At 35.1% G+C, this 14,218-nt stretch overlaps 1 protein-coding gene across 3 annotated transcripts in view; it reads right to left on the reverse strand.

The window, feature by feature from the left end:
* The window catches only part of BAZ2B (bromodomain adjacent to zinc finger domain 2B), a 330,135-nt gene extending 319,120 nt beyond the window's left edge, over positions 1–11,015 (reverse strand). Inside the window, exon 1 of one of the 3 annotated variants that reach the window (XM_086718691.1) lies at positions 10,874–11,015. The gene's annotated coding sequence lies outside the window, so the exon portion shown is untranslated. The remainder of the gene's footprint in view (positions 1–10,873) is intronic. The other 2 variants (XM_086718692.1, XM_086718694.1) reach the window with 2 other exon arrangements.
* Positions 11,016–14,218: the final 3,203 nt, after the last annotated feature.

The raw sequence follows: 14,218 nt of genomic DNA on the forward strand, positions 1-14,218 counted from the left end.
GCGAGATCGTGACCTGGCTGAAGTCGGACGCTTAACCGACTGCGCCACCCAGGCGCCCCCCTAATTCTTGTTTTCAATTTAATGATCAATTTATTTCACTAATAACTACTGCCTAATATGAGACTATTAGCACATCACAATAGTGTGAAACATGAAAAAATAAGTGATTTTTATTTGTTTCCATGGGCAATTACAGGACTACTTTTAGGTCTCTTGTGAAGTCCTGAGAGTAACAAATACAAAAATAAACATGCATTTTTGTCTGGGTACATCTAATTAATTTAGTTGGTACCTCTGGACTGAAGCTGAAACATACCAAATACTACCTACTAAGCATAAAATATTTGCAATAAATTGCAAAAAAATTACCTATTTCACAAAAAGTGTCCCTCATTAAGATGAAAAAGGTCAAATTCAAGGTACTATGTCAATAGAACATTTCAGGAGTGCCTGGGTGGCTCAACTGGTAAAGCATCTAACTCTTGATTTTGGCTCAGGTCATCTCACAGTTCGTGGGTTTGAGCCCCACATGGGGCTCTGCACACAGAGCACGGAACCTGCTTGGGATCCTCTCTCGCTTCTCTCTGCCCCTCCCCTGCTTGCTCACTCTTCACTCAAAAAAATAATAAAATAAAATAAATTAAAAAATAGAACATTTCATTAAAAACAACCACCCAAAAAAACCCCCAAATCTGGAAAATTCTAGATTGATTTCTCCTGGAATCAATCTCCTGGAATCTCCTTGAACATTCTATTTGGCTTTCTCCTTCCCCTGATCCCCAGCATGCTTTGGTCCTATCCTCCCATTTCACACGTGGTACAAAAGCACTTACACATTCTTTAAGCCAATTCTTCTCTTTTGAATTTTGGCTGTACATCTATGAACAATCTTTCTGGAAAGGAAAGAGAAAAGAAAGCTTTCACCTAACTGGCCAAAGTATTATATGCTCTCTTCCTGGACGGAATGTTTATTGTTTACACAGCCCTTCCCTTACCCTTCAACTTCCTACTTCAAATCCCTAAGGTATGATTATAGATAAGAGTTATTTTCTCAATAAGCTGCTGAAAATACTAATGACATTGCACAAGAATCTAATGCTACAGTACGTAGGCCAAAATGGAGAAAATCTTGAGACTTTCCAAGAGGACTCAATTGCATAACAATGCTCCATTTCTCTTAACCCCATTTAAAAGCTTCTTTAAAACGGTCTCCTCTCTTTGATATTGTTACTATCCACCTCCTAACAACACTTCCTTTAGCTCTGCAGTAACCTCTCTTTTAAAATAGTTTTGACCCACAACCTCTGTCTGTTACTGTTGCCTGGCAGACCCTATTTCTTCCACTATGCTACACTAACCCATAAAAGGAGAAACATATCATCCTGTGACTTACGGGCTGCTCCCTGATTTTTTCAGATGCTCAAGATTGGCTTTGCTGCTTCATATGTTGCCATAATGGTTTATGTCAATAGTAATCCTTTTCCCAAGGAAGTCCAGAAGTATGTTTCAATAACCATGTTATCATGGAAACCACAAAAAGATGGTTAAGTGAGGCTTCTCTCTAAACTCAGTCACTAGACAGCCTTCTATTTCCACTCATTTCCACCTCTAATTTATCTCAAAACACATCATCGTACAAGAAATACTTATGTAAAAGTTTTAAGGTTTTCTTCTGACCTGTCTCCTGCAAGCAAATATTCACCACAACATTGTAAATAAGGAAAATGAAATAAATGTCATGGTCTTAGTGCAGCAATAATGAAGTTGGAAAAGTCTAACCACTGAAAATTAAGCGGTTTTACATTCGTGAAGTTTTTTGAATCTTTCCTTTTCATACATTAATTTTTTTTTTTTTTTTTTTTCTGAGAGAGCGAGCTCTTATAGGCACAAGCATGCGAGCAGAGAAGGGGCAGAGGGAGAGGAAGAAAATCTTAAGCAGACTCCATGCCCAGCCTGACCTGGGGCTCGATCTCATGACTTTGAGATCATGACCTGAGCCAAAATCAAGAGTCAGACACTTAACCGACTGAGCCACCCAGGCGTCCCAATCATACTCTCTATTTTTAATGGTATTTGTATTAGTGTAATTCAGTACTGATGTAATTACAAGTAGGGGTTATAAATTTCTTTTTGTCCTTATGGATATTCCTATTATTGGCAGTTCAGACAGTTCCATTTTCTTTATTCATCCACAGTAACTACAAGAGGTAAAAGTGTTTTTTGAGTCAGTCATCAAATCCCCTTGGAAAGCTAGTTCTTCACCAGTAAATGGAGAAAAGAGAAAAACAGATGCCCTCGCTTGCTCAATGTTCTTAGCAAGTATAATCATGCATTATGTTTCAAAACAAAAACAAAAACCACTTATAAAGCAGCGGAAAAGAATGAAGGAGAAAGGAATGGTTCTGATTAGTCTCACAAGAAACACAATATTTCAATAACTCTGATCAGAAAGGACAGTTTTGTCAATTTTAAACTGGTTTCCACAAACAACAAGCCTATCATTGAAAGGGATGATTTGAAACTGATTAACCCATCTTCTCCAGAAAAAGCAGAGCAGTCATTTTTGAAAGCAATGGAGGAAAAGGATTCCAAAACATTTTCTTTTCTTCAGGATAACCTCAAGAAGGTTGCCCAACTACTCCAGACACCTAATAGACCTAGCTTTAATTTATTTGTTCTATGTGGGGCTCATAATGCCCTTCTTTTATTGCATGCTTTCTTCCTAATCCCTAAATATTCAGTTTACTCATTTTTCTAGGTCAAATTCAATGCTACCTAACCAAAGAATCTTTTCTAATGATTCCAACCAGAAGTCAAGTCACACCTATTCTAAGCTTTCACAAACTGTCATCCATAGCTTTTTAAGAATACTGAATACAGCATTCAGTATAAACTTGATGAATGAAGGTAGTTCTCCCCTCTTTCCCCCTATTATTAGTACTAGAACAATAAAAGTGTATCAAATACCTGACTCCCCTGTGGTTGTCATTACTGAGTCAACTCACTTTTCAAGGAATGGCTACATTTTCTACTGTTTTGTTGAGTTATTAATATTTTAAAAATTCACTCCATTTCCTCATCTTTCTTTTTATCTAAATATAATCATCTGTTGCAATGAGAGCCAAAAAACGTAGACAAATAAAATCCCAAACATTCATTTTGGTGAAAATGTAAGAACTTCTTTCCTTCTGATTTGTCAAGAAGTGGGAGAGGAAGGGAAAGAAAACTTATTTGAATTTTACTTCCTTTTATTTCCTCAGCTTATTCTGTGATGAGATTCCAAACAGGAAAATAACTGAACAGACAACAGTCAAAAGACACAACAGACAGCAGTCAAAAGGCACACACACAAAAAGATGATGTATAATAATTCATGAAATGATCAATGTAACCTCAAATGATGGCAAATTAACTGCGTATATAAAGTTATTATCCGATGCAACTCAAAACTAAAACATAACACATCGTCCTTTAATAACCTCTGAATTTATTATTTAGAAAAAAGTACAGCCTACTATCTGTTAGATTAAATTTGGCCATATATTCTGTTATATTACCAACACATCCAGCCATTTGTGAAACCAAGAAAGAGTAAAATGCACTCTTAGGAGTGGTACTCAACCTTGAAGTGCTGAAAGCTACTTCATCATCTAGCATGGGGACAAACACATGCATGCACATGTGAACATAACACTATGTTGTGTAGAAGGCTCAATATAATCACCATCCTTGTAAATCACTCAGGTATCCACTTATTTTAACATACACAAATCAAGGCAGAGCTCCCTATGATTCCTACAAGGAGAGCGGAAATCACATTTAACACCTCTCCTCCCACTCTTCTCATTGAAAACTTGGGATTCACAGGTTTTCCCTCTCCTTCCAGTCACTACCAGGCAGCACAACCTGCGGGAAACTATTACAGGTGGACTAGTTTATACATATCATTTAAATACTGTAGGAGTGCAGCTGTGCTTAATATTCCAGAAGTGAGCCAAAAAGCAGAAAAGACTCATTAGATTTCTTCTAAAAAAAAGATTAAAGTAACTTCCTGGTTTTAGGATTAGCATTACTCTAATCAAAGCATAATGTCTTGCTGATCTTCCTATCTTGTCTTACACCACTCATAAACTAAAAGTATTGTCACTTTTCTATGTATTATGTGAAATTGTTTTACAGGCTAATTAAGCACAATCTATTGCTTGTGTTGTTACCTAAATCTACATATAACTAGCAAAATATAATTAACAACATTTTCAAATCAGAGATAATTCAGTTACTCATCTATGAACAAAAATTATAAAACATATTTTCCAAAAATTACAATGGTGGTGTAATCTAGCTTTGTTTCCTTTCTGGCCAAGATGAGATATATGATGGGTAATATATTATTGACCTTTTACACTTGGTTCTTTCAAAGCTTCTTCATTTTATTCAGCATTTAGTTTAAATTAAATATTTAAAATTGAAGCTGTTCTATGTTGCAGACATAGCTAAAATGAAGAGCTTCTGTAGCAGCAGTGACCAGATTTTAAATGCAGGTAGATCAATAAAAAAAAAAAAAAAAAAAAAAAAAAAAAATCACCAAGCACAGGCTCCATGTGTGAGTGGAATGGTTTATAATAGCTTGCAAATGACTATGTGCTTGCTGTAACCAGCTGTTCTTAAATTATGAATATGCAACCAATTCATGTTAAAGCCAAATCCCTGCACTATTTCTACAGAGAAATCCCAGTAGTTTTGCTTGTTCTACATGTTAGCTCTGTTAAGGATACAAATAGCAGTAAGCTTCCGAACAAATAGGACCAAACTATTGGCATTTCATGCACTGGGTACATTATCACAGCAGGGGATGTCAATCATTGGTACATTCCTATAACAGCTCAGGCAATATGACAATGATCTCGTAGGAAAAAAAATCAAAATCTCTGCAGCATACTCAAAGTCCTTCTGACAACCTAATGCTTTCTTACTTCAGCCAATCAGAATGTCAGACCTGACCTACTAGAAGACTTGCATCAAGCTTGAAACATTTAAAAACATCAATCATAAAAACAAAGACAGGACATTGAATTATACAGTATTAACCTCCAGGGTTTGCATACAAAGACCTTAGATTTATTTATGTCCCAGTGAGTTAAGAGCTTCAGTACACCGTTCTTTACACCAAACTGACTGCCAATTTGATGAACCTCTCTGCCCTCAGCAGGAGTGCACCGTCTTTGATTAATGAGTGCATGCTTGTGGAAAAGTGTTAAGAGGAGAAAACAGAGGAAAAACACACAATTATGTCTACACATAGCTGAAGTACCAATGCAATAATTATCTTCAAAACAAATACTCCTTTTTCCTTACATACACATGCACACATGTGCACACACAAAATTAGTAAAGGTTCTTATCTGTATTACTTTCATTGTTATATCTAACATTTTTTTGAATGAAAGACATTCAAAAACCAAAGTACAAGTCAAATTTCATAGATTATAAAAACAACTATGTTAAAAGCATTAATGTAAAAAGATAGAAAACACCCTATCTTATATAGTAAATTTCTAGATATGTGGGATAAAAACTTTATTTTCACCTCATACTCTTATAAAAGCCTATTCATTTAAAAAACTCCATGTTTAACCTACAAATATCAAGACCATTAAATATTTTACACCTCAAACTGTATTATGAATTGCCACAATTTACATAACATTCAAAATAGATTTAAAAGTCATATAAATTGTTTTGGTTTTCTTTCAGCAAAGATATTGCCAATATTTTATAATTTCATATGTAACTATAAAGTATACTCATTGCCCGTAACTTCAAAGCTAATATGGTCAACAGAAAAACTCATGAATGAAAGTTTAAATTTTTTATGATTCTTCTGTTTAGAATTGCCCTCTACCCAATGTAGGAAAATTCCTGCTTAAACAATGGAATGCTGATTTGCACTACACTATAATTAAGACTACATTACCTGTAAGAATGAGTTAAGCATTGAGATTCCTTTTTTAAAAAGTTGACATTTAATATCTTTACCTTAATCCAGTTTATATGAGTATCTGCCTTGACACAAACATCTTATGAGTAAGTGTATTTCTTAAAAACTGAATCACAGGCTAAGGTTAACAGAATACTTTTCTTTTTAAGGAATTGTAAAGCTATTACATAAAAAGAGTTGAGAAAGCATATTACCTGAAAGAAATCTTAGTAATGTGTGATCTATTTAAAAGGAAAACATCTCTATAAACTTATAATTTCAGGAAATCATAATTCTGGTATCACTCAGCATGTACTAAAAGTGCTTACAATTTGTTTATATTGTATAGGAAATCCTTCTAATGCTATTTAACTTAGCAAATCATATATTCGCATCATCAATTTCACATTTTAATATTTTTAAAGGCATCCTATTTTAAATGTTATGAATTTTATGTTCTTTGAAAAACTGTTTTAAAGATTTAAAAATTAAAAATGAATAAATACTGGAACTACAAAAGATCTCCTGACATAGTGAATAAAGTATATTATATCCTTAAACTTATTATCCTAAAGATTTTTTGCACAATTTTTCAAAAAATGTTTTCTCTTTTAGAATAATCACTTTATTTTTCCTCTTTTCTATCTCTTCTCCCACTAAATAAATAAATAAACAAATAAACAAATAAATAAATAAGTAGAAAACACTTAGGCACCAATGGGATGATTTGACACCATTTAGTACCATAGTCTGATAGTTGAAACTATCAATAAAAGTTATTAGTACAATAAAAATATAATTCCCATTTTAAAATCATTAAATGATCACCATTTATTATCTTCACCTTCTTATACAGAAAATTAACCATAAAACTGCCTTTTCCTCAGCAATTCTTTTCTCTTCTGATTACCTTCTGCAACAAAAGTTTAAAGAAATATTTAATCAAACAAGTCAGTATTTATTAAATAAAGTACAATCTTTTAAAACCTTGTGGTATGAAATACTTAATTTTATATAATCAAAAACCTCTTAAAATACCTAACTAGGTAATTTAATTAATCCCTCAGGATATCAAGTATATTAAAAATCATTAAGATGATATAATCTCAACTAGGGATCAAAATCACATTATTTTGTTCGTGCTAAATCACTTCTTTTAGTAGTCCTAGCTAGGAGTAGGTCCGAAACTCAGAAATTACAACTTAAAATCTTTTTCTTTGAGAAATCTTTAAACCAAAAGTATTCAAGTTTAACACATTCTTTCACTAATTCAAGGAGGTAAGACAGAAAACAGAAACTTTCATGCAACTGTGATATCCTACATCTTGTATAGTAACACAAAAGTAGCAACAAAGACATTAACAATTGCAGTTCAAGCTGGGAGTGACTGTTCTGTTTCAATTCAATGACACCACTAATGGCTTCTTAGCAGCTCCATGAAATCAACCAGCTGTCAAGTTGATGCATCAGAAGGAACAGTTATGCACTCCCATAAGAAAAAGCAACACATCAGGATGTTTGGCAAAACATCTGCTCCTTTACACTGCAGTTCTATAATAAACATGCAAACAAAGAAATGAGAGAAAGGGCAACAGAATTAAAATTCCAACGTTTCCATTACAGTCTTAAACGCATTTAAAATAAATGACATAAAAATAAAAACAAATTTCTGCCAACTTGAATACTTTTATTTTAAATCTTGAAAAATGCTAAGTGTAATTACTCAGATTCTTCTGGAAAGGCAAAAACTACAGAAAAATCATTTCATTTTAAAAATTGAGAGTAAACTTGTTCACCAAGAAAAATCATTATCATAATGTTATGTACAAAACTCAAAAAAATGATACCAAAATATATCCTTCATTCAATTAGTACTTAATAAATTATGTCAAATGCGTTTCCAAGACTGAATACTCTAAAAAATATTTTAAATAGTGTTTGAAAAAGTAAATGCCACTACAGTTCAGCAATAGCTTAACATATAAAACCAGTAAAGATACTATTCTCTGAATTTTAAAATATGTACCTACTCCTACTTTTCTCCAAACCATTATATGAAGACAACAAACAATATTAAGTCCTGATAAATAACTTTCTTTTAAATGCATACAATTTGATCACTCCCCCCCTCCCAAAAGACTCTTCTTGTTTGCCATTAAAGGCTGAAAATAATTTTGATTACAGCCATTCATTTCAAACACTTGTAAAATTTTACTTTTTTCTATCTGAAACTTATAAGTGCCTCAATGTTGTCTAAATTATTGATTATGCAGCACAGTGACAATATGTACAGTGTTTACAATAGGTGTGAGACATCAAATGTACTTAACTACCATTTTCTTAAACTACTTATCCTCTGTTGCTTGCCATTTATAATCTGCCAAATCTTCTAGTCCTTTGTTGCATGTATAATTTAAAACCATCTGTTCTATGTGCTTTTAACTATTTAAACATTTTTCACCTACCTACAACTCACATAAATGGCAGACATTCAATTCAGTCAGGCTTTCTATATAGCGTTTTACATAAAGCAAATTCCAAGATAAATAGCATAGCAAACAACACCAAAGAAGACTGCTACAGAGATAAAAACATACTACTACATACAATGTAAGTTCTTATGTGTTAGACAAACCTTTTCAGAATTGTTTCTATTACTTTTTTTTTTTTTTAGTTAATTGTAGTCAGTGTTTTTTCCCAACCGAGAAGACAAAGAGAATGCAAATTAAATACAGTTTCATGTCCTTGTTAGAAGAGAAGTAAATATGCTGACTGAAAATGACTACAGGAGACAGAATTCCACTTTCCCATTCAATTTACAGTGCTTTTATTTATATACCAGTCAGTGTAGCATTAAGTTTGGTCATGTGACCCACCGAACTTCTGTGAGGTGAAAAACTACGTTAGACAAGCAAATTAAAACAACACTATTTTTATTGTTTATTTTTTCATAATGGCTGACAAGGAGCTTACAGCTTGAGGTTATAAAATATATTTTAAAATAAATTTTGTCTTTTAAATACTAACTACATTTTTACCAATCGTTTGATTTAATATCTGCTACTAAATTTTAAAAGTATCCAGTATCTCCAGGTATTTTCATAGTTGTTTTTGCAAAATGCAAGGAAATATGTAAAAAATAATTTAATTACAAAAGGGGATCTAGGTAATCTAAAGTCATTATACGTAAAATGTTAACCAAGCTGATTAAAGAAAAATCCACAGAAGAGTGGAGTAAATGAGAAAGGGAATATGCTGATTAAAAATAACATTTGAAACCTTTAAAGAATAAAAAAAAAAAACCAACACGTAGACAAAAGCTAGGTGAGTATCAATGACACTATAAAAGTTTATACCATTTTTTTTTTTTTACACATTTTCCACCTGTTACCAAAACAAAACGTATAGACGCTGAGGGTTCATTTTGAGAGCAGAATCCAAAAATAAGCAGCACAACTTCTCTAACCAGTAAGTTACACGGTCCTTTAAAGCAGGGAAAAAATTAAGCGAAAAATTGACTCTTGGGAAAATTTCTCGATAAAGTTTACATGACGTCACTGGGCCCCCTGAACATTCCCTAAACTTTGAGTCTTTTCCACACACACTTTTTTTTTGCCTTTCTACGCCTTCTTTCCCTTTCTCAAAAATAAAAAAGGGGAGACTTGGGAATAAAAATTGCCCAAGATGGCGAAACGCTTGTTGTTTAGAGGGCAGGGGAAAAAATGGAGGATATTGTAATATACACAAAGGGATAAATTTCAACAACTCGGCCAAGGACTGCAGCTGCTTCTCTCTTTATAAGGAAGCAACACACAAAAGATAAATACAGAGGGAGAGAAAAGAAGAGAAAAATCTCCCAAATAGCAGGGCCAGCTCTTACTCTGCAAACACTTCCTTCCTTTCCCAAGTCCCAATTCTGGGGTTCATGGAACTACTTTAAGGGGAGGGTTGACGCGAAAGAGAAAGGGGGGAGGGGAGCGACAAGAAGATTAAAAGAGCGAGGAAGAGTTGAGGGCTGGCGGCTGTTCTCGGGGAGAACTGCTAGGAGACAGACATTACTGTAGGAAAAGCTGTGCTCTTCTAACCTCTGTGTACAGACGTACATCTTCCCAAGTATCCAGATCCTTTCCCAGTCCCACCTGCCCCCATAACACGCCCCGCGCCCTCAGCCCATTTTCTGAAAACTCTGGAGCTCCAAGCTACCCAGAGAGAGCTAAAGAGGCCCGAACTGGGGAGTGGGGGGGCGCAGCTCATCAGTCCTAAAGGGAAGAGGGGGCGGAGGCAAAAAGGGGCAGCAGTAGGCGGACTGGGGTCGGGGGGGGGGGGGGTATCTTGAAACTACCCCGACAGGGATTGGGGGAGCAGCGTATATTCCCTCGTAGGAACGGCGATCGCAACAGAGCCAAAGGTTATCGTTTGAGAAGCAAAAGTGTTGGCGGCCCCCCGAGCTCTGGAAGCCGAGAGGAGGAGGAGGCGCGCAGCCCCGGCGGCCAGGCTGGGCGGCCGGCACAAAGGAAGCGGACTCGCGGCGGCGGCGGCCCGCGGCCCTGCTGCACCGAAGTCCCGCACCGGCAGCCAGGAATAAAGTTTACATTCTCCGGAGACCGCACCCCCCACCTCCCACCCAGGACCGCGTCCTCCTCCCCCAAACTCCGCTCGGGACCCCGAGCACCGCCCCAGCCTTCCAGCCAGCACAACAAAGAGACACACCGACCGGCGAGGGTAAACAGCCGCTGAGGGCGAGCAGGGCGGGCAGGGCGAGCGCCGCGAGACCAGCAACTCCGGAGTCCCCGCTCGCAGGAGCGTAGTTTCTCCTGTTCTGCTGCAGCCGGCTCGGTAACATTTGCAATTTTCGACTTCACCCGCACCCCTCACACCCGAACATTTTGAACTCACCTTTACTTTCGAACTGAGAGTTGCGGTGGGTGGGATTTTTGTCTTCCCCAGATGGTTGAAGGTTACGATTTTTGTTTTTGGAAACCCTACCACCTCCTTATCTCGATTATTATTTTTGCAAGAAAAGTATAAAGAGAGTTGGAGTGGAGGTGAGATTTGTGATCGGGAAAGCCCTTGACTCCCTCCTTCTCCGCCTTCCGCCTCTCTCTGATTAGTTCCTATCCAGCAGCAGATTGAAGCAGGAGATGATTCTTCTCAAGGTTTGTTCAGCAGCTTCACTTCTAGGCGAAGGCTTCATGAACCAAGTGACGTCAACCAACAAGGCTTCTCTCTCTCTCCTCTCTCTAACAATGAAAGTTGCTGTTAACAAGGGAAAAAAGAGAGAGAATTGTTTATACCATTTCAGTTCCAATAATAAATGACCTATCAGCTCCTAAAGGAGCCAAGGGAGGGAGGGGGGTTGCTTCTTTCTCCAAGAATACTATAGCTTCGAGTTTGCAACCGTTCCTTGTCCCAGGAAAAAAGTTAAGAAACTAATTTTTTTTTTTTTTTTGCTTTCAAAAGTAGGGCAGAAAATAGGATTGAAAACCTAATTTTAAAAAACGTAAACTGGAAAATAGGGAGCATAAATTAATCATTCTCACCTAACTTTTTTTCTCGTAAACTCATAATTCGGTTGAAGTCTGTAAACCAACTAAATATGCCAAGAATTCATGGATGTTTGGAACTCAAAAAGCAGGACGCAAGATGGTCCGGGATAAAACGCTATTGCCCAAACACGGGCAAATTAAACTAGCTGTAGTGTTGATGCACTGAAATAAATTTAAATAAAACGTTAAAACAGTAAGTCGTTTTAAAGTTATAAATTAAAACTGTAAAGGGTAATCTCAATTGTAGTTTTTCCCTCCAATTTCTGAGGTCAAAAAAGTGGAGGGGGAGGGAACTAATTGTAGGAATTGAGCATTTTTTGAAGAATCAAGTTAAGACTGGTAGCTCATTGCTCCATTTTTAAACTACACAGGAGGTATGCTTTTTGTCTACCCCCCAATCTCCTCCCAACTTTCTGTTTACCCTTCCATTTCTCCCTCACCCCCCAATTCCAACATCCTGAAACCAATAAAGTTGAAATAAAGGTGAAGCACACCCTATTCCCTCCCACCACCCCATAGCTTCCTAAAAATGATTCTTAAAAAGCCTTAACTTTGGCTAATGTTTTATTACACAGGAAGATATATAATTTTTTTTCCCATTGAGGTAGTGTTTTTTCCCCACAACACATTAAAATCTCAAAGTTCATATAATAAAAAATTTCATGAGTTAATTTTCAGGATGAAGAGCAAGTGAAAGGCAAGCTACGGAAGAATAATTTGACCATATATGTATATTTTGTACATACATTTGTGGATAAATGTATCTTAAAAGATGCTATTGTTTTATGTTTCCTCTTCAGCCACTGGCTGTGATTTTAATTGTGCTGGAGGATCTTCATTAGTATTAACACATGGGGAGATTTCACAAAGCTGCTTCATTAGGGGGGAAAAAAAAGCTTGGCAGACTAGGTCTTTTTGCATGCACTGAGAATGTCAGCCTTACCTCGGTCATTTGTAACATAATAAGTGCAAGTACAATGATTGCAATGCAGGAGCACTGGGGGAAGGGCAGAAATACTGCCTGTCTAATAGGGATATCTGAAAAAAAGGCTGCTCATTACACAGTAAAATGTATGCTAAAAATTAGTGAAGATGATGTCTCAGGAGACTGATGCTAAATAAATTAATGTGCTGATATGTTTTTAATTATTATTTTTGTAGTAGTTTATTTCGTTCTCAGGATTCACATTGAGCAGCAAAGCTGCGCTAGCACTTATTGATTTTTTTTCCCTGCCACATTCCCGGAATACAGATTTTAATCATTTCACTACACCACACTCAGTAATTTCATTAAAAACTGGAACCTTCCATCCCCAGAAAAGCATTTAATTTCAATGACATACAATTTCTCTCTTAGCAGAAAACTGTCTCTACAGTAAAAGCTGGCCTAAGGTTCAAATGCATAATTTAATCCTGAGTTTTCCATGCTCTGCATTCCTTTGAAGCTATAATTTGAGTAACTACCTAATAACTGTAATAAGGACAATAATTTCCTTATAATATATTATTAACTCATATTTAATTAACTCAGAGGCCAAGCTCTGTACATGTATGACTGGGTCAAGAGTTCTACAATCTCAAAATTTACCAATAATGTTCCAGAAGAAAAATATAGATTAAAATACAAGTATGAATGCTAGCATTTAGATATTCCAGCCAAATTAATATGCAAAAAAGTTCATGAATTTTAAATAATAGTGGTCATTACTCAAATAAACAGTATTTTAAAACATGTGGAAGGAAACCAGGCAACTCACTAATTCTATATATAAAGAATTATAATATTGATATTTCAAAACAATCCATTTCTGACAGTTTAATCACTAGATTTACTATTGAGAAAGTATTCAATTTTGAAAACATTTTTTTTTAAAGGGCTATATTTAAGTTGCCTCAATTTTCATACAGAATTCTCTTAAACATTTCTCTTAAAGTTAAATGGCACACTTGAGTAATTTGGATAACAAAGGATATTTAAATACTTCAAAAACAATATACAGCAAAGTAGGTTTCAATTTTAGGTTACAGTAATATTCTGAAATGATAGTGGGTTGAAAATGGCACATTGGTTTTCCAAACAATAGGTTTTATACGGATATGTAATTTATATTGCCTGCTTTTAGAGAAGAAACCTGTGGGAAAAACATTTGATATAATTCACTTATTACTTTGAATATATATCTAATCAACAGAAAAGACTGATACATCTCTAATAAAAATGATTAACATATAAAAATCAAAACTCATATTAAAAATTCCTATCATTCCTCTGGGTGATTTTAAAACCATAATCCAAAAAAAAAGTTTTAAGACTATGTATATATAATCTCATACAACACAAAGCTTTTCCTTGGTTGAATGATGGAAGTAACTTACACAAAATAAGACTAAGTGTTGTCAAAATGTTAGAAAAAAGGATAAAAGTAGTGATAATACAGAACTTGGTTTTACTGCCTACAAAATATTTTAAAACTGTATATTTTATATTTTATTATCAAAACTGTATATATTTATTATATAATTTGGAAAATATTTTTGCAATGCTCTGAGTTGAAATGCAATTAAATGTAAATCAATAATTAACAAAACAGTGGATAAACGAAAAACTCAGATTAACATCTAAAATTCATAAGATGAATTTCTACATTTCAATAAAAAAAGCTTCAATTTATATGTTTAAGTATATATTTAAAAT

This window comes from Puma concolor, chromosome C1 (genome assembly GCF_028749965.1).
Source record: "Puma concolor isolate L17-30 chromosome C1, mPumCon1.1.hap2, whole genome shotgun sequence".
Classification (NCBI taxonomy): domain Eukaryota; kingdom Metazoa; phylum Chordata; class Mammalia; order Carnivora; family Felidae; genus Puma; species Puma concolor.